The 20,110-nt window shown below is 51.8% G+C and overlaps 1 protein-coding gene across 4 annotated transcripts in view; it reads right to left on the reverse strand.

The window, feature by feature from the left end:
* BCL2L13 (BCL2 like 13) overlaps positions 1-20,110 on the reverse strand; it is a 425,050-nt gene that overhangs the window by 328,491 nt on the left and 76,449 nt on the right. The window contains exons 2-4 of one of the 4 annotated variants that reach the window (XM_085652165.1): positions 19,572-19,698; positions 19,417-19,468; positions 19,238-19,321 (exon numbers count right to left, since the gene is read on the reverse strand). The exons of 1 other annotated variant lie outside the window; for it this stretch is intronic. The gene's annotated coding sequence lies outside the window, so the exon portion shown is untranslated. The remainder of the gene's footprint in view (positions 1-19,237; positions 19,322-19,416; positions 19,469-19,571; positions 19,699-20,110) is intronic. 2 more of the 4 variants (XM_085652166.1, XM_085652167.1) reach the window with 2 other exon arrangements.

The raw sequence follows: 20,110 nt of genomic DNA on the forward strand, positions 1-20,110 counted from the left end.
AAGACCCTGCAGCGGCACCAATATAGCGGGGGGATCTCGCTGCCCAACGCTGAGGCCTACTATTAGGCGGAACACCTAGTGTCCATTAACGACTGGTTCCATGCCCCAGCCATGCACCCAACGTATGCTTTAGAGCGGTTCGCCATGAGCGCACACTCATACAATCACTATCTCTATGGTGGTAAAGGTACGGGACGGCTACTGATGGCAACGAGACTCACCCTGGCGATATGGAAAAGGGCGAACCGGGAGATTGGATGGGATCGGAAATGGACTAGACAAACGCCTCTATGGCACTGCGCGTGGTTACCGGAACTGAATAAGTTGAGAGGGTTCAAACACTGGGATACCATTGGGGTGTCGACGTTGGGGGACGTGCTAGTGAGGGGGGAACTGAAGTCCTTCTCGGTACTTAGGACGGAATTTGGCTTACTCTCCACGCAGTATTACAAATATGCTCAGCTGAAGCATGCATGGAGGGCGGGAGGGCTGCAGACGGCCTCACTCCCGGAATACGCACCCCTGGAGGGGCGCCTGCTGCAGGAACACAGGATAGAGAGAGCGTTGTCCCTCACATATCGGACCCTCATGAACAACATGCCCGACACTCTGGGGGCGCTTAAAGTAACCTGTGAGACAGAAGTGGGTGAGATGGATGATGTGGATTGGAACACAGTTCTCATACATCCACGAGAAGTGGCGATCAAGTCTCGGCTGCGGCTGATACAATTTAATATCCTGCATAGGACCTATTTTGACAGACTAAGATTGTACAAAATGGGAAGGATAGGGGACACGACTTGTCTGAGATGCGGAAGGGAAGGGGGGGGACTTCTATCACATACTCTGGAAGTGCCCACAGATTCAGAAGTATTGGCGAGGGATCCTGGGGGAATTAGGTAACGTGCTAGAGGTTCCACTACAGGAGGATCCCAAACTGGTGTTACTGGGCATGACGAACGATGTAGACCTCACTCGCCCACTGCTGACCTTCTTGGTTCTGGCCCTTGTGGTGGCGAAGAGGGACGTGGCGAAATACTGGGGAGCGCCCACGCCATCTCGACTGGAGGAATGGAGGAGGGGTCTCGACCTATACATGGCAGCAGAAAGGGTTACATACAAGGCGCGGGGATGTCCCAAGAAATTTCGCAGGGTATGGTCCCGATGGAGGAAATATCATGGCATGGAGGGGGGGGGGTCTCTAGAACGGTGGCTGAGAGGGGGGTCCTGCACGGTTTACGGAAGGTATGAGTAGCCCAGGAGCATGGGCGGATGTGAACAATAAGGATGATGGTACAATCAGCAGAGCAATTATTGAACGGGCTCCTCGTATGAAGGGGGAGAGGGGGTGGCCGATAAGCAAAGTGGGTGTGCTGACCAGTGCTGACCTGTCTGTTTGGTTGTTCTTATTTTGTGTTTGTGATAAGGAAAAAAACAAAAATGCAAATAAAAATATTTAAAAAAAAAAAGCTTTCCATTTTTTCATGGCCACAATGACCACCCCCTACCTGGTTATAAGCCAAGTATAGGACCTGTTGTCTGAAGCACAAGGGAACAAACAGTTGTACATTCCTTGTGTCACCCTGATTGATTGACTGATACAACAACCCTCTTTTCACAAAAAAATGGGGTCCTAACTTTTCCAGGGCTCCCACACCAGCTTGAGTCTAGGCTTGACAAAGGTTACTATCATCCCGTTGAGCAGCTCTGAAACTAGGGTGTGCCTCTCCAAACTGACCTGTGGAATAAGAAAACATATAGGGGTTACAACTCCATTCCCCATGAAATGACTGCTTACCACAGCGTTTCTCTGCCCGGGTTTTCTTCTGCTTCCTTGCCTCACTCTATATCCTCACTTTGGAAGGGCGCCTCTTTTAACTACCTCGGTCTCCTTTTTTAGGTCAAGCCTAGGCAGTGCATGCACTGCTCTGCAAGGCATACTGTATCCAGAATATGCGCTTAAAGCACCTCCCATCTTTTTTATTGCCTCCTGTAAGTGCCCTTCCTAAATGCCTGCTTTTGTTTGGTGGATATGCTTAAATATTTCAGCCTTTTGGGGTTAGCGGACTCTCCCATCCGACAGCCCCCATTACGTGTGGTCTTACTTTTTTTTTGTATGTTCCTTTCTGAGCACTTTTTTTTGGTTAGTTTCCCTCCATTCTTGTATCAGCACGGTGCCCGCTTCACGTTTTGGATGGCAACTTGATTCCGTGCTTAGCTGCCGGCATTAGGTTTGCTCCTCGGCTTGTGCATCAGCACAGCGTGCGTTTCACGGGCGAAGTGCTTTATGTTTTCAACTGTAACGCGATTCAGTGCTTAGCTGATGGCATTAGGTTTGCTCCTTGGCTCGTCTTTGGTCCACTTGCAATAAATCCAACCGATCGCATGGATTTATCTGCCTCACCATGGTGTAGGGGCCCCATTCTGAATAGGACGAATCCCATCTTCCTCCCCCTCACCACACTCATCTCACACCACCTACCTCCCTACAGTGTTCCCTTCTCCTACTCTCCAGCTGACAGCTGCCCCCCCTCTTTATTTCCTCTTATTCCGTCTCTCGTTCTCTCTGTCTCGCTCCTCACTTGCTGAAAAGCATGAATTCAACAAACGGCTCAAACCATTTCTTTCCTTTATTTGTTACCCTGTGAAATCGATCCAAAAAAGAAAAAAAAAAGGGGGCGTGGCCAAGCCGAGCATGGAGTAGGACGCGGGCTGCTGGAGCTCCGGGCTGCCGCCGGCTAAAACGAGCTTTCTAAGGCACTTCAACGGCCGGTATACGGCCTCCCCTTGGTGCGAGAGGCTGGCGGAACTGGAGGGGGCTGCCGCTGCCTAGTGTGGCGGGCTCGGGGAGCGCGACTGGCGGCACCGGAGGCTGGACGCTGGGCGCTCCCGGGCGCGGAGGAGACGGCCGCCATCTTGCGCGATCTGCGCTTGGGAACACTGCTGGGTCCCGCGGACTGCCCGGGATCTTGAGCCTGCCGAGAGAGCTGTTTGGCCGGCCTGGGAGTGATCGGAGGTGTCGGAGAGCGGGGGCCGAGACTCCCTGGTACCGGCTGAGGACAGAGGCGCTGGGACGTCTGCTCCGGTGGGCGAGGCCGCCATTTTGGGTCCCTGCACCGCTGAAGCTGCGGCCTCTGCAAGCGAGCGCTGGACTCTGCTGCGCTGGACTCCGCCTGAGGTGAGGAGGTCGGCGGGAGGCATCGGCCCGCGGGGCGGCTCGCCCTGACACCAGAGGGGGCGGAAAGCCTGAGGCAGCGGGGGGAGCCCTGGCGGCGGTGGGCCCGGGCGCTGGAGTACCCCTGGGAGCGCTGTCCTCGTGGTGGCGGCGGCTGCGGTGGGAGCGCTTGGAGGCCTAGAGCGGGGGATGTTACTACGGCCCTGAATTTGAGCCCCGGACCGGAGGCGGCCTGGCTGGTCGATCCTCGCGGGTTGTGGCCGTGGGCCTGAGAGCCGGACTTGGCCCTGGATACTGGCTCGCCCCCCCTGCTGGACACTAAGGACGAGCGGGGCTGAGCGGTGCGGCGTCAGCGGGTCTTGGGACAGTGGGACTGCTTGGCTGCCGGACCCCCCCTAAGTGGTTGTTGAGCTGCGGGGAAAACGCGCTCCTCGGAGCACCGGACGCTGTGCTGTTCGCTGCCTGCGAGAGTGGGGAGGGCCCTAGGTCGGAGTCTGGTGGGCCCGGCGACCTGGCGGCGTCCGTGCCCTGAGGGCGAATCATATCGGTGTGGGCCGCGAGGACTTGGTCAACTGCTGCACCTGAGACACATCCGCTGCGGCGCTGCGATAGGGCCCGCGACTTGGAGTGTGGGACAGCCCTACGCGGGACGCGACTCGGCCTGGCTTGTGCACCCCTCGGCGCTGGCTGGCCCTCCGGGGGCGCTGAGTGGACGGGCCGACCTGCGGCTGGGGTCTCCCTGTAGAGGCGGCGTATAACTGCATAATGACGCGCACCAAGCCGGGAAAAGACTCATCGGCGCCCACGAAAGATGCCACAGTGAAGGACCTTTGGAGTAAGCCTGGAGGGGCGCCGACGGGCTCGCAGACGGTAGGGGCTGGTGGGTCGGCGGAGCCAGTGACACAGTCCTTCATGGCGCTCTTCATGCAGGACCTCAAGTCCGAAATCGGCTCGCTGCGCACGGAGGTCCAGGCCTGCGTCAAGGAGCTCCGGAAAGATGTGGGGGAGCTTGGAGACAGGGTCGACGACATGAAGACCCTGGACGCTCGCTCGGAGGACCAGGAACGCCTGTGGCAGAGGATAGCGGCCCTGGAGGAGCAGAATGTTGAGCTGCAGATCAGGCAGGAGGACCTGGAAAATAGGGGGCGCCGCAACAACATTCGCATTCGGGGCGTCCCGATTGGCGCGGAGGGGGCAGACATCATGACCTTTGTGGCGGACCTCCTGCATGAACTCCGGGGGGATGATGACGCCTCTCCGCCGACTCTGGACAGGGCCCACAGAGTGTCAGGCCCACCCGGGAGGCCAGGTTTGATTCCCGACATCCTGACGCGGGTCCACTTCTTTGTCGAAAAGGAGGCTATTATCAAGGCGACCAGAGACAGGACGGACATCAAATTCAACGGGGCTACGATCCAGCTGTTCCAGGACCTGGCCCCCACGACTCTCCGGCGCAGGCGGGCCTTCCGGCCGGTTACGGACAAGTTGCGAGACCTCAACATTCGCTATCAATGGGGACACCCCTTCGCCCTCATCTTCCACTGGGAGTCCAGACGACGGGTGCTGCGGTCCTACAGGGAGGCCGCGCAGCTACTCCAGATCCCGGACTCCCCTCCGGCCAGCCCGGTGCGCGGTGCCGCGGGGCCTCGTGCCTCGCTTAAGCCTAGCTGGTCCAGGGTGCGCCGGGCGGGGCGCTCTTCCTCCCCTGCTGCTAGTCGCTCCTCGAGGGACAAGCAAGACATCATACGCCACATTCGGTCCCTGGAGGCCGGATCATCGCCGGCGGGATCACAGGAGCCCGCTCCCTAGTGAACTTCCGGGCCTGCAACTCGGGCTCCTTCTTCCTTGAGAAAACGAGATGGCCCGCTCTGGGGCTACCGGCTGTTGGTGGGGGAGGAGATTGTGGCCCTCTCGCTGTGATCGCTGTTACAGCCCCTGATGCCGGGCGGCGGCCCGGGGCTCCTTCTAACTTGGAGAATGGCGGCAGTGCCGACGGACCCCCACCACTATTCCTGGGAGAGTGACATCTCTGGGATAGCCTGTGCCGAAGTGCCTGGCCACTCCCTAGACTGGAATAGTCCTTGTTGGCCGTTTCGTGACTCTGGTTCTTTCGTTTGTCCCTGTTTCTTCGTCTTTCTCCCTCATTACTCTGGCGGGGGGGCTCTATGGGGGGGCTGGGGGCGGCGGGGGGGACAACTGCACATGTTGACCCATGTCTATGACTACTGTACCCTCCTGGAAGGTCGTCTCTTTGAACGTGAAGGGGCTCAACTCACCTAGCAAACGACATCAGATCTGGAGGTACCTGCTCCAACAGGGTGCAGACGTAGTATTTCTGCAGGAGACGCACCTTCTACGGGCTGATGTGGGTCGTATGGCCCATCCGCGCTTTCCTCATAGATTTTGGGCATCCGCGGCCACTAAGACAGCGGGGGTTGCTATTTTCTGCCGGGCGGGATTCTGTCATGGGGACACACGGGTGCGTAGAGACGCTGCGGGCCGGGTCCTGAGGGTGGAGCTCACGAGGGGGCACCGTAGGCTTACGCTATGTAATCTTTATGCACCCAATCAGGGGCAGGACGCCTTCCTGCGCGGGGTCATCCGGGAGTATCTTGACCCGGTGGGCTCGGACCTCATAGTGGGGGGGGGGGGACTTTAACCTGGTTTGGGACGCGGAGCTAGATCGCTGTGGGGGAGGTTTCCATGGCGTGGGGGCCCTGTCGGCCACTGTGAAAAAATCCCTTACTGCTTTGACCTTGGTAGATGTGTGGCGTTATCACTCCCCGGAGCTGAAGGATTTCACCTTTTACTCACATGCACACCGCTCCTACTCTCGCATCGACATGCTCTTTGTCTCCCACTCTTTGCTCCCAGACACTATGTCGGCTTCACACTCGAGCATTTCGGTCTCCGATCATGCCCATGTGGAGATGTTACTCCACGAGCGCTCCACTCGCACCTCCGGTCCACGCCGCTGGCGGTTCCCGGATCATGCCCTACGGGATCCGGTAGACAGGGAGGAAATAAAGACGGCCATATTGGAATACTTGAGCACAACGAGTTGCCGGAGACTCCCCTCCCCCTCCTATGGGATGCTTTCAAGGCCACGATACGGGGTACCCTCACGGCTATAGCTGCCGCGCGGACACGGGAGGCCCAACTGTACGATACCAGACTCACCCGCGAACTCAAGACGCTGGAGAAGATGGACCAGACCCGCCCATTGGCGGCCCATAAGCGGCGGCTGGCGGTCCTTAGGGGTCAGTTACGGGCACACAGGACGAATAAGGCGGAACGGGCACTCCTTGCGCTCCGGCAGCGCTTTTACATCGGCGGGGATAAGGTGGGAACGGTGCTAGCGCGGCGGTTGCGCACGAGGGCGGCCAGGGCCCACATCGCGAAGCTACAGGGGGTGGGAGGTGCATGGGTGACCACTGAAGCAGCGAAACTTCAGGCGTTCCATGAATACTATTCCTCCCTATACAGGAGAGACCCGCCGGACCCTGCATTGATCACAGAGACTCTGGGTAAATGTGAATGGGAGCCGCTGAGTAAACATCACTCTGAGCTCTTAGAGGAGCCCATTACACTGGAAGAAATAGCGGGAGCCCTGGGAGATCTTCCGCTAGGCAAGACACCTGGGCCGGATGGGCTACCGGTGGCGTTCTTCCGTGCCTTTTTGCCGCAGCTGCAACCCTACCTTCTTCGTCTCTTTAACTCTTTCGCAGATTCGGGAGGGCCCTCCCCGGACATGGCGATGGCTGAGATTGCCCTCATCCCAAAACCAGGGAAGGACCACACCCTCTGCTCCTCATACCGGCCCATAGCCCTGTTGAACACAGATCTTAAACTATATACTAAAATCCTTGCCAAACGGCTCAGTGTTCACCTCCCACACCTCGTGGATCCGGATCAGGTGGGGTTCATCCACCAACGCCAGGGGGCAGACAATGTTCGCCGCATTGCCCACATAGTGGGAAAGGCCAGGCATTGGGATATCCCGGCTTGCCTGTTGTCCCTAGACGCTGAAAAAGCGTTCGACCGGGTAGATTGGGAGTTCCTTCGAGCGGTTCTACGGAAAGTAGGGGTTGGGCCCAAAATGGAAGCACGCATCATGGCCCCGTACGCTGCCCCGGCGGCCCGGGTGCGCGTAAATGGCCAACTTACCCAGCCATTCCCCATCTGCAGGGGCACGCGGCAGGGTTGCCCCCTATCGCCTCTGCTCTTCGCCCTGGTAGCGGAGCCCTTAGCTATTCTCATTCGCCAGTCGCCGGATGTCAAGGGCATCTCCCTTCGGGGACGTGACCATAAGGTTGCGCTCTTCGCTGACGACCTCCTCCTCACGCTGTCTGCGCCCTCAACCTCGCTCCCAGCCGCGCAATCGCTGCTACGCACCTACGAGCGGGCCTCCGGGCTTAAAATTAACCACACCAAGTCTTGGGTGCTCAATCTCACGATCCCGGAGGCGGAGGCGGCGGCGCTGCGGACGAGCACCCCATATCAATGGGCGAGCGACTCCGTGAGATACCTTGGTCTCAACTTGACGCCGGACCTAGCCAACTGGACACAGGCCAATTGGCCGGAGTGCAGGCGCTCTGTCCTGGACGATTTGCGCACCTGGAAGGCACTGCCGCTTTCCTGGCTTGGTCGCCTCAATGCAATTAAGATGTCCGTGCTGCCAAAGATTCTCTACTTGTTTCAGACCCTGCCGACTCCCATCCCGGAACATTACATCCAGGGGCTACAAAGGGACTTGATCTCCTTTATTTGGGGAGGTAAGAAGCCGCGATTCTCTAACAAAATCCTAAAGCTTCCTCGGGATAGAGGCGGCCTTGCTTGTCCTAATTTACTGGATTACTACTGGGCGTCACACCTCCGATATGTCCTGGAGTGGGGGGCGTGGGAAAGCGAGAAAATTTGGTTCCACATGGACAGGGCAGTTACCTGTCGCCCGATTTGGGATCACGCTTGGCTGCCCCGGGCGGCGCGTCACCGTAGTGCGTATATGGCGGTCCCCACTAAGACGGTCTTAGAGATCTGGGATAAGGTGGCGGTCCGCAGGGGCCTCACCACCTTCCCCTCACCGCACACCCCTCTAGCTCGCAATCCCCAGTTTCCGCCGGCCTGCCGCTCGCCATACTTTGAGAACTGGACGGAAAGTGGCTGCCGGACGATCCGAGATCTTTTTGAGGGAGGGACCTTCAAATCCTTCCAGCAATGCCAAAGGGACTTTGGGCTGACTGACAGGGACAAGTTCCAATACGCACAGCTTCGGCATTGGGTGCAGGGCTCCTCGCTGGTGCAGGCGGCCACGAGACCTCTCACCCAGTTTGAGCACTTAGCGCGCACGTTTGGCACATACAAGGGCCTAGTCTCTCGAGTCTATAAAGTGCTCCAGCATTCCCAGCGGCCAGGCCTACACCCGTACCAAGAGCGATGGCAGAATCTTTCGGGCTCCGGGATTAATTCCGCCCAGTGGACAAGGCTCTGGAGCGATATCCCTAAAACCTTCCGCAGCATCCCCCAACAGGAATCGGCCTACAAGGTGATGACCCAGTGGTACTACACCCCTGTCCGACTGCAGAAGATGTTCCCCAAGGTGTCCCCGCTGTGCTGGCGCTGTACCCAGGCGCCAGGGGACTTTATCCATATTTGGTGGACATGCCCGAGTCTGACTACTTATTGGAAGGAAGTCCTCAGCCACATCAAGAGGGTGCTGGGCTACCCCCTGCCAGAGGACCCCCTCACGATTATTTTGGGCCTTCGGCCGACGTCGCGACGGGCAATGACAGGCCGTGATTGGCACCTGAGCCTTCATATGCTAGGTGCTGCAAAACAAACGGTGGCGGTGTACTGGAAGAAGGCGGAGACACCGTCCATCAACGTGTGGTTCGCCCGCCTTTGGCAGGTTTTGGCGATGGAACTGCTTACAGCCCGCCTCCAGTTTAGAGATACTAGATTTAAGACCCTCTGGTCTCCCTTGGTGGACCACTTGGGCAGGATAGAGCACGCGCGATTGCAACCGCCGAGACTGCGGGCCTTGAAACTGTTTGACGACGAGATTTCCCTGACGCGCTCCGAGGTTCTCACACGGCCGGTGGCGTTGACACCCTCGACGTTGGTGGGTCCCTAGCTGCGGGTGGGCTCGCCGGGGTCGGATCCTCCCACGGTGCAGGCATGCTTCCCCACAGGTTGCGTCCTAGACTTTCCTTTCCACCCCGCTACGGCGCTTGCCATTCTGCTTCCCCTCCTCCGCCGCCCTCCCCCTCCCCCGCCTCATCCCCCCCGCCCTCTGTTTACCTAGTTTGTCCTGTCTTCAGGACGTGTAGAGGTTAAGTGCGGTGATAGGGCCTTGGTAACCCAGCGCGGTGGCGCGACGCTCCTCCATCCAACCCCTTCCAACTTTACGCGCTTACCTCGGGACACTACACTACCATACATGAGCTACCCAACACATTGTATACGCACGCGGCATGGATCAGGCGCGGACTGTAGCACCTACCTGCACTGAGCAGGCCTACGGCACGCACTAGCGTGCCGAGGTTGGGTGGCCCCCAGCTACGGGACCCGTGTCGGAGATTGCCGTGCAACACCAGCTACACTTGCCTTACCCGACCCCCCAGCGGGTGCGTACACGGCTTTAGGTAGGATAAGGGGTGGCGGGCGCTCTGGGTACGATACGCTGAAGGCAGAGAATTGGAAGGGGAATATATGTGATATGTTATGCTGTAAGGCCTTTGTTTAATGGGACATGACTTTGTTCGCTGCCGGCCAGGATGGTTGTAGGCATACAGCTGTGTACTTTGAGCTCACCTCTTTTTCTAAATAAAAACAAAGTTGGATATAAAAAAAAAAAAAAAAAAGAAAAAAAAAAAAAAAACTTTGGCTGCAAATTTCGTCTTTTTCTGACATTTTCTATTCCAAAGTGCAGAGAGAAAAAAAAAAAAGTTTCAAAATACGAACAAAAAAAATAACCCAAGATAAAGCAAGACAGAGTGGTCGCAAAGTGGCCAGATTGGTTTTATTCACAACTACACACATTAGCGCGACTTTACAGGAGGTTGCCAGTGAAGAGCTACTTTTGTTTTCTCATCTTTGAACATTGTTTTCCTCGGTTGGGTAAGTGCACCATTTCTGAAGGTACTGCAATACCTGGTCGATGCGTAGAGTGGAAAACGTTTAATGTGATCCTTATCAGCTGTTTTCCTTATTTTAGTTTATAAAATGTGTGCCGCAGCTCTGTGTTCAGGGATGTGGTAAACCATACTGCTTGCACTTTGTAAGGATATAAGCAATGGACATTGAAACAGGTTTCTTCCGGGCCCTGTAGTAATGTCCTTAACTTTTCAGACAAAAAACACTCCCTGATTTCTGAACAGTAAGTGTAAAAGCGTTAAGGTAATCAAGATGTTCCTGCTTCCATTTCAAATGCTTTACTTAATCTTGCATTCCCTAGGAATTTGCTTTTTCCGGGGTGTTGTTACTTTTTCTAGCCAGTCAGCATATTCTTTTGGTCTCCCCTCCTTCAGTGCCTATTTCCCATTTTCTAGTTCTCCAACGCCGCCAGGTCATACGAATGCCAATAGCGCTATCCAAATATCACTCCACTGAATACAAAAAAATGAAAGTAAAAAAACAGTGTCATTTTCAACGCCAAGAGCTCTAATCACAAATGCGAGAACGATTACATTGCAAATGCTTGTGCTTTCTTCCTCCCTGGACAGCATCTATGAAAAGTAGGAGTGATCGGTTTCAATGATTGCGTCCTCTGCCATATTGGGAATGACCCCAGCCCCGATGGTTTCGGCCTCTTTTTCCCACTGAACTTCCACTTGTACTACGGGGTAAAGTTTAGTGTCTCCATGGACACAGGTAATGGGTACCTTTTGACCCATTAGTTTATTCTTGGGTGGAACCCATTTGTGGTTTACCGGAGTCAATTAAGGCTTCCATTGGATTGCCGTTCACCGGCACTTTTCTTTTGAAAGCATGGTCCTTCCCTCCTACAGACAATACACAGCCATGTAAAATGCCACTTCCATGGGATCAGGGGGTGGGGCCTTTAGGGGACAAAAGTGCACTATGTGACCCCACTCTGCACAATGGAAGCACTGCAGACCAAGTCCTCCTCCTTTTAAAGGAGGCCTACTGGGTGTTTTCTGCTGTACTGGAGGTTTTAAAAAAAGGCTTGGGAAGGACCCTCCAGAAGGAGATGTAAAGAACTTGGGACCGACTAGGAGTGGATCTAAAGTAGAGGGACCTGTGATTAGCACATGCTAAGTCTATGGCCCCATTAATGGTAATATTGAGGTGATGTATTATCCAGGCCCGCGTGGACCCTGGCAGGGCATCTAAAAACTGTTCAAGGTAAATTTTATCTCTAATGTCCTCAATGGAGTAGGGGCTAATCATCTGTTTACAAGATCCTGTATGCGGTAATAAAAGACATGAGGGTTATCACTAGGAATCCATTTCTCTTTGCGAAATTGTGCCTGTAGTATTCGCTATCATGCCCCAGCCTTTCAAGTATTATTTTCTTTATTTATGGGTATGGGGTATGGGGTATGTTTCGGAAGGGTTGGCAGATTGGTAGGCCCTCTAACTCACCTGTGAGCAATGGAGAAACATACTGACCCCAGCATTCTGGAAATCATGAGGCGGGGGTTACAACCCTCTCAAAATTAGGAAAGAAAAAGTCTGGGTCCTCACCGGTCTGATACTTCTGGAGTAGAGAGCGGAGGACACTGGGGAGGACCTTAGAACTGCTTAAAGCGTCAGTCAGCTTGGGAAACGCCTGGTCATGAGCCTGTTGGTTGTCTACTATCAGGCTGGCCTGTCTTTGGAGGGCTTAGTTAATGTTTTCCCTATCCTTCTATGCAGTCTGGGTATCGTGTACACGGACCAGCTATAAATACCGTTGTCTTTCCACTAAATGCTTAACCATATCTTCCATGGTTATGGGTTGTGTCATGTCTGCAACCGGTTACTGGGATTCAAAATGTCAATTCTGACAACATATGTAACCGGTTCAGACAGAAGAGACACAGGCTGTTAGAAAGAAGGGTTTTTATTGTGCATAAGCGTATGGTCAGCCTTCCTTGGTAAGTATAAGAGATAAGAAGGCTAATATGTTCCTCCAAACAAAACCCATAAAAGTTCCTTCACTCTTCTTCTATGCCCCTTTTATGGTGATCACACTTCTCCCGGCTTGCTCGGTCCTTCCAGTCTCTAATCAGCAGCGTTGCCCTTGGAGAAATAACAAAGAGACTGAGACACTGCCTTGCAGTTTCTCCAATGGTACCCATCACCAGTCACCCACAGTGCCTTCACTGAGCTCTCATGTACAGTAGTGGTTTCTAAAAACCTTTTGTGCTTTACTCCGCCAGGACCTTTTCCCCAACATCAGTATGCAGTCAGGCAAATAGTGAGATCATGCTATCTACCCCATGCTATTGCCACTCTCTCCACATGTATACCAACATTTGCCTGGTGCCATGGCCCTCGCCTCAGGCGGCAGCTGTAGGGACTCCAGCAACTCTCCCCCCTGGGATGATTAGTCTAAGTGTGGTATCTACTCCAGTAATGCAGGCGTCTACCCGTCTTGGGACTCCCCTCCTCTCGCTCGCGTCCTCTTCCGTGGACAGGCCACTGCTCTCGGTTTCTTCATCCGCTTCAGTCCCACTGGTACTGAGTGACGCCTCCGCTCTCTACTCCAGTGTCACTCCGGTGTCCATCCAACTCCCGACATCCATGTCCTGCACAAAGCCTCCTTTCTAAACTCTCCTTTCAGAGTCCATGCTTGCCTTCTCATTGGCCTTTGCCACCCTCATGTGACAGTCACTCCCAGCCTACGCTAGAGGCAGGGTCTCCATGCAACCGTGCCCCAGAATAACAGCCATATTGGGAGGATCGGACAATCCCCTGTTACAGGCACATTCCTCTGAGCATTTGTCCCTGGTGCAGATGTGGGATTACCAGTGGAACAGGACATGGGACAGGATTGCTTTCCTCAAGATGATCAACTTCACCTTCTTGCTGAATGTAGAGTTCCGTCCTTCATGGGATCATTCGGAAAATATTCCCAAATCAACCAATTAAAGGTGGAAGCTTATACAGTGAGGAAGCAAGATACCTCAGAAAGGGTGACAAAAAAGCACTTTGACTTGCCACCTGGTCATTAGGTCATACCCATATTGGTATTGGCCCAGATGTGAGGAATACTAGCACTTTCCAGTTTCCAGGTTTGAAGCACGAGCTACCCAGGCTTAGGGAAAAAAGTATATCTTTCAGACTGGGAATGTCAGAGAAGTGGGCTGTAATGCAAATAATGTAAAAGGAAGGGCAAAAGAATCTGGAGACCAAAGTTCCAATACATTTCGCTCGGAGACTGAAAACTAAAATCATTGTGACTATGCTCACAACACATAGTCAAGGAAAGAGGCAATCAACAATTGAGTGTTGCTACAAGTCCATTCACTGCAACCACTAAGGGAGAGTCATACAAACCTCCAACCAATCCAAGCATGCAACATTAATGCAAGCCAATGACGTCCTCTTACATCACCCAGTCAGACAATGAGACCACCTGGTGGTGCTTAGTATTTTATGCAGAGACCAAAGGGGTACATGCAGGTCAGATGCTCTCTCAAAGAAAGCCTTGCCCACCTTGGAAAAATGTTAAAACCCGTCTACTAAGCCAGACACAAAACACACATTCCTTGAATTGCACACACACAAAACGAACATTCAATTTATTTTTCAAAATGTCTGCTCCAATCACCGTCACAAAACTGTAGCATGATGTTGAGAAGCTATATTTTGTGAAAGAACATTGGTTTTGAGTAAATTAGACAGAGCCTGGCAGCTTCTTACTGCCAAACCTTTTCAGCCCAACGTGCCCAGTGTAAAAGATATTAAGCCTCTTTTAAGGCAACACTTGAAGGTTGTCAATGGCAGAGACCAAGGGAACTGAGTCTACAGTAAACTAAGAAAGAGTGCCTCTCATACCAAAAATAGGAATCTAAATGCCAGTCAGTGTATAGAAGCCTCTACATCATGCAGGAAACTGCTGCCACCCAACAAAAAACACAGTGAAGATAAAACCAGGAAGATAAATTAAATTGTTTTTCCCCTTGGAACTGCCAACACTGCTCTGCTGAAAATGTGTCCATGCTAAAGTACTACTAGGAGTGCTCACCACCTCGCTTCCATGTCAACGTGGACACCATTTCTAGTACAGTTAGGCTTTTAACCAATAAATGGCTCATATTAGGTTGGTTAGTGTAATTGGTCTAATGGAAGCAAACCAAAGCTATAAAACCCAGAATGCATTAGATTGTAATGTACATAGGAAATCGTGTCTGTGAAGTCCAAGATAGGTGGCTACCCTAAACAAAAAATAAAACTAAAAAAGGAGGGCGGAGCCAAGATGGTGGCTGTGAAGGACGCTTAGTCCGGCTCCTCCGAAGGCCTGCTGCAAACACCAACTGCCGCACTAACCCTCGAAACCGGGAGACACCCAATTCCCACGTGGGTTCCCAAACCCCCCTGCACCTACTCCCCCCCCCCCCCTCCCCAGACAAAGCCCACAGTTATGGGGGCTCGCGGCTTTGCTCACTTGCGAGTGATCAAGTGACCGTGTCCTCCAAACGACTCAACCAAAATGGCAACGGTGGCTGAATGTTAAGAACCCACCAAGAGCAGATAAGAGGAGGACTACTCTAGATCCCCTCACCCCCGAGATCAGAGCAGCGACAAGCCGCCTGCCTGAGGGTACCCACTGCAGCTGGTCGGGCGCCTAGTGAGGAATGCGTCCTTTTCTCGAACGGATGGTGCACTCGGGTGCATTGGCATGAGGACAGCACTGCACATGGGAGGCGGTCTGCTGAGACTCACACATTCATTTTGGCCTTCTGCGCAGTGAAAGCACCTGCCCCCTCAATACAGGATCATCTGGGGAGGGGAAGAGCACCCATCCAGAGAAGACCGCACCTCCTTCATTGCACAGAGGTCTGCCCATGGGTAGGACTGAAAGCCAGGGGCAGCCCACTGAGACTGGAGGGGAGTCGCTGCCTCCCCAACTGAAATTCACTAGCTGCGCGGAGAGCAGGAAGGAGCACCGCTCCTTAAATTCATGGAGGTGGCCTGTGGGGGACTCACTGGCAGCCCGCCCACCTGCCTGCCCCGCATAGTGTTCCGCACACAGGAGGAAAATCTAGCTGTGCAGGGATGTGGGGTGAGCTGACCCCTCCACTAGATTGAGATGTGGCAGCTCCCCTCTGGGTGCACCGAGACGAACGTTGTGCTGGGCCCTGAGTTTGGAGGTGCACTAAGGCAACAGCGCAAGGAAAGACAAGCATTTGCAGTGCAATAGGTCACGCATTTATGAGACTTTGAGCTATTGGCATTGTAAATGACATTGCATTTTATTCAGGTGTTGTTTTTATACGGATAAATAAAAGGAATTTTCATTGGGAAATCCAATAGCTTAAACTCTTAAATGCAAGACCTATTGCATTACAAATGCGTGCAAAAGTGTTAGGAGAGAGCGTGGCTTGACACAGCTATTTGAGAAAATAGTGCTCAGAGGCTGTAATTAAAGCCTACCAAGCAAAAACACAGTAACAGGGTGTGTCGCCATGGGATGTTACAAAATGAGACAAGGCGGTACTAAGGCAGTACTAAGGCGGGACTACTAAGCCTTTTGACCAATGAACAGCCACAGTTTACAGTGGACAATGACAAGCCGGAGAGTGGGTGGAGCTTCAAGTCTCTACCTCAATACAGCATGCCTTTCAGAGCAAGCGCATGTGCTGCCCAGGCTCGACCTAAAATAACACTTGATAAGGACATGCGCGCAAGCGCCTCAGGGGTCCTGACCAGAGATGGACTTCAATCCCAGCTGCAACCGACTGCAACAGAGGGCAGAGACGAGGAGGGCGGAGACAAGGAGGACCTGCTAACTAGGACATTCATGGAGGTCCTCTTCACTTCTCAACGTGAGAGTATCCAATAAGTTAAGCGCAAACACTTGCAAGACCTCAAACATGTCAAGCATAACCTAGCCGAGATGGGTGACAGGGTGTCCACACTTGAGACGGTAAGACAGCACGAGGCTGAACATCTGCAACAAAAAGTCCTGCGCCTACAGAATCAACAGGCACCGCTACAGGTCAATGATAAAGACCTTGAGATTCACTCCTGCAGGAATAACATACGAGGAGTGCTACAGGGTTCTGAGGCCACAGAGGCAAAGGATTATGTACAGGCCCTCTTCTACCACATCTTGGACACACCAGGGGAGTATGGGTGAGGGTGGGGGGGGGGGGGGGGGGGCTAGCCAAAAGTTGGACAGGGTACATAGAGCTGGGCACCCTAATGCTGCAGGGGGCCATCCCCCAGACATCCTCATGTGCCCACGACTTCCAACTCGAAGAAAGCATCCTGCTCAAACAGAGCTGCACATCCAGTGCTGGTCATCGGCCACGAAATAGCACTGTACCAAGACCTCTCAGCCCTGACATTACAGAAATGCAGAACCTTAGGGACGGTCACCCATTTCACCTAATCTTCCGCTGGGACGATGCCTTGCACCAGCTCAAAACCCTACTGGACGCCTGCCAACTCTTATATATCCCAGAGGAAGCTGACAGGGAGGCTTCCCCACGGGCTCATCGGCCTCAGGAAAGGAGCTCCTAGTGCAGAGTTGGGAGGTCACCTGTGGGCCTCTGCCACAGATGGCAAAACTATGGCCATGGAGAGACAAGTGGTGCTTGATAGCACGGCGGGAGATATGGAATGTCCCGAAACTAGCTAAAGGGGGTCCCAGCTGAACACTGCCAATGACACTCAAGCTGCACTGTTCAGCAACCTTTGCCTGGCAGCAGACACTCCCGTACACTCACTCTCAACCTCACACATACTACCTTGAACATTCTTTCCCTCAATGTTCGAGGGCTAAACAACTCTTAAGCAGGAAGCGGTACTATACTACCTAGAGCAGAAGGGGGGGGGGGGGGGGGGGGGAGGGGGGGACCATCTGCCTCCTCCAAGAGATGCACCGCATGCCCAGAGAATGGCATCGGATGAAATCATTCCACTACCTGAGCCAATACTGCTCCTCCAATCCTACTAAGACAGTGGGAGTGGCTCTACCGTTCTCCCATTTTTTTAAAGGATCCATAGGAGACAAAATTGCAGAAATCCAGGGGAGGCTTCTGACATAATGCATGCAAGTAGGGAGACTCTCAACTACCGCTTCGGTCTATCACAAAATGACAACCAGGAGCGATTCCTGAAACAAGCAATACTAGAGACATTGAATTCCACCGACCAATCAGTCTCATTTAGAGAGGACCTTACTTAGTGTTAAACAAAGAGTAGGATACATCTGGACAATGCTTGGGCAGATAGGAGTTCTCTCTGACGGAGGTGAGAGGTGGTTGCAAGAGGGAAGGTTGAGGGACTTGTGAAGATTGGCCCAGCCCCCATACTTGGGACTACATTTACTACTCCCCTGCCCACAATGCAGGATCGATTACTTCCTGGGAATACCAACACTGTCTACAGAGCTCAGGGATCGAGCCTAGAGCTCTGTCAGATTATGCTGCCCTTACTCTCACCCTGCGGGTCAATGCACACCAACAGTGGGCCACCCCTTAGAGAATACAAGATAGCCTACTACACCAGCAGAACTTAGCCCCAAAACTTACAGGTGTCATATTTAACTTTTTAGAGATTAATGATGCTCTGAGCACCACTATCACCACGCTATGCGAGACATTGAATGCAGTGGTAAGAGGGGAGCTTAGTCACCTCGGCAGTCGACAACAGGCTACTTAAGGATAAGAGGCAGGAGCTGGATAAGAGTAGGGATCTGGAGGGACGAGTGAGGAAACTGGAGGCCATTCATAAGAGGACGGGAACCCCGAGGGTCTGGCGGAAGCCTGAGACCACTCAATTATGGTGTGGAAGACTGCTTGCTCATAAGCTCAGAGATAAGCGTCAGACAGAGAGGGTGCAATTTTAACCCCGGGGGCACCAAAACCACTGATGAGGAGGGTGTATCATCAACTTTCAGGGATTAGTATAACGCCATTTATGAAGCCCAGGACCTCCAGGTTGACGATACTCATGAGTATCTTCGGGACTCCAATACCCCACCTGAACTTGCAACAGGAGGAGTCACTGGAGGCACCCACTCAAATAGCAGAGGTGGTCTCCTCTTTAGACTGCCTGAACTATTCAAGTCCCCTGGCCAAGACGGTTTCACTGGTCTGTTCTATAAAACCTTCCAGTTAAGAAAAAGATTTTTCCTTTGAATAACGGGCAGATTCAATTTCTCACACTATCATTTTATCATTCATACACACAATTTTTAAATTGGACACAAGTGAAGCACTTGTAGATAATAAAATCATATAGATTTATTCTTCTGTTTGTTCAATCAAATGACCTTAAGCAATTTCACAAATAAATTTATAATACACAGTTATTGTATGAAATATAAAAACAACATAAAAACATACATATAAAGTAAAAAGGAGACAATATAAAGACAATACACTATGTCATTCCTGTATTAATCAGGCTTGATTTGTAGCCAGCATATAGCACAAGTATAGTTTTTCCTGTCTATAATTTGCTACTGACTCTTGCCCAATTTAACAACACTTAATTATGTGTCGACGCGTTTCGGTGGTGTATTTTATTGGGACCACCTTCTTCAGGACATTGAGTTTATTCTCCTTATTTCATATAGTTAAAACCATCTGTTACATGTCAGACCTATAAACAAATAAGACAATAAACAAATAAGCATATACATCCGGCTGTATCAGTTCTATACTGCATCATTCTTTATCTCTATATACCACCCTCTTAGTAGTTCTTTACAGTGAGCTTATTTATCCATTTATTCAACATAATCTTCTATAATTTTCTTATAACATTTATAATCCATAAGTGCTTCAATCCCTACTGTGCCCCACCAACACTTCAATCAATCATACTTGCTCACAATCTTGTAACAGAATATCACAGTTAATTAATTTCTGCACTCACCGGTGCAGACCTGTACTCGGAGATTAGTTTTGTGACTTCTCCCACTGGTCATCAAGACTATTAGGACAGTTTTCCTTAATTTTTCTAAAATAGAGGACATATATCACTTCTATTACTATCGCATTCTTTCATCATCATGAGCTTTTATCAAAAAAGTTTTATACATCAACGTTATTTACCTTTCCAGTCTCTATGGGGAATTCTTTATGGATCTAGTTTTTCTTATTCAATCTACAAAGCAATATAATTGTCCGTTTTTAGTTAATTGGTCAACATCTATGGAGCATATATACTGCACCTTATATTCATCAGTATTTACTCAAGAACCTCTTACCTATATCCCCATTCAATGCGCTGTATCAATTCCGCAGTGTCTCAGGTTAACCACTCTTTTCTGGTTAAAACAACGATTTTACTGGGGACTCTCAATTTTATCTCCCAGTCAGATGCCTCGTTCGTGGCTGTAAGACATGTGTATATATTATATAATTTCTTATTTATTTGCCATATACTTATTTGACAAATGAAGACAAATCTCTATATTTTACGACTTTGAACGCATCTCCTTTGTCTCCCTTCGATGTTTCCAATGCCTATTTTAATCCTAAAACCAATCCTCTATTTTTTTTTTTGTAAAACCGTTTTTATTGCAGAACAATGTAATGTAATAAACAGCGTACATTCATAACATTCCTGCACCGCTATTGCCAGTGCCATATCTTACGTGGCTATTTAGGCAGTCGTACACAGCTGGTCTAAAACCAATCCTCTATATGTCGTTTTGCGAATGTAATCGCACTCGGGGCAAGTAAAGTCTGGTGGGGGTCGTGTGCCCATTAAAAAGAAAAAAAATAATTGATACATTATATCTAG

This window comes from Triturus cristatus, chromosome 4_1, assembly GCF_964204655.1.
Source record: "Triturus cristatus chromosome 4_1, aTriCri1.1, whole genome shotgun sequence".
NCBI lineage: Eukaryota > Metazoa > Chordata > Amphibia > Caudata > Salamandridae > Triturus > Triturus cristatus.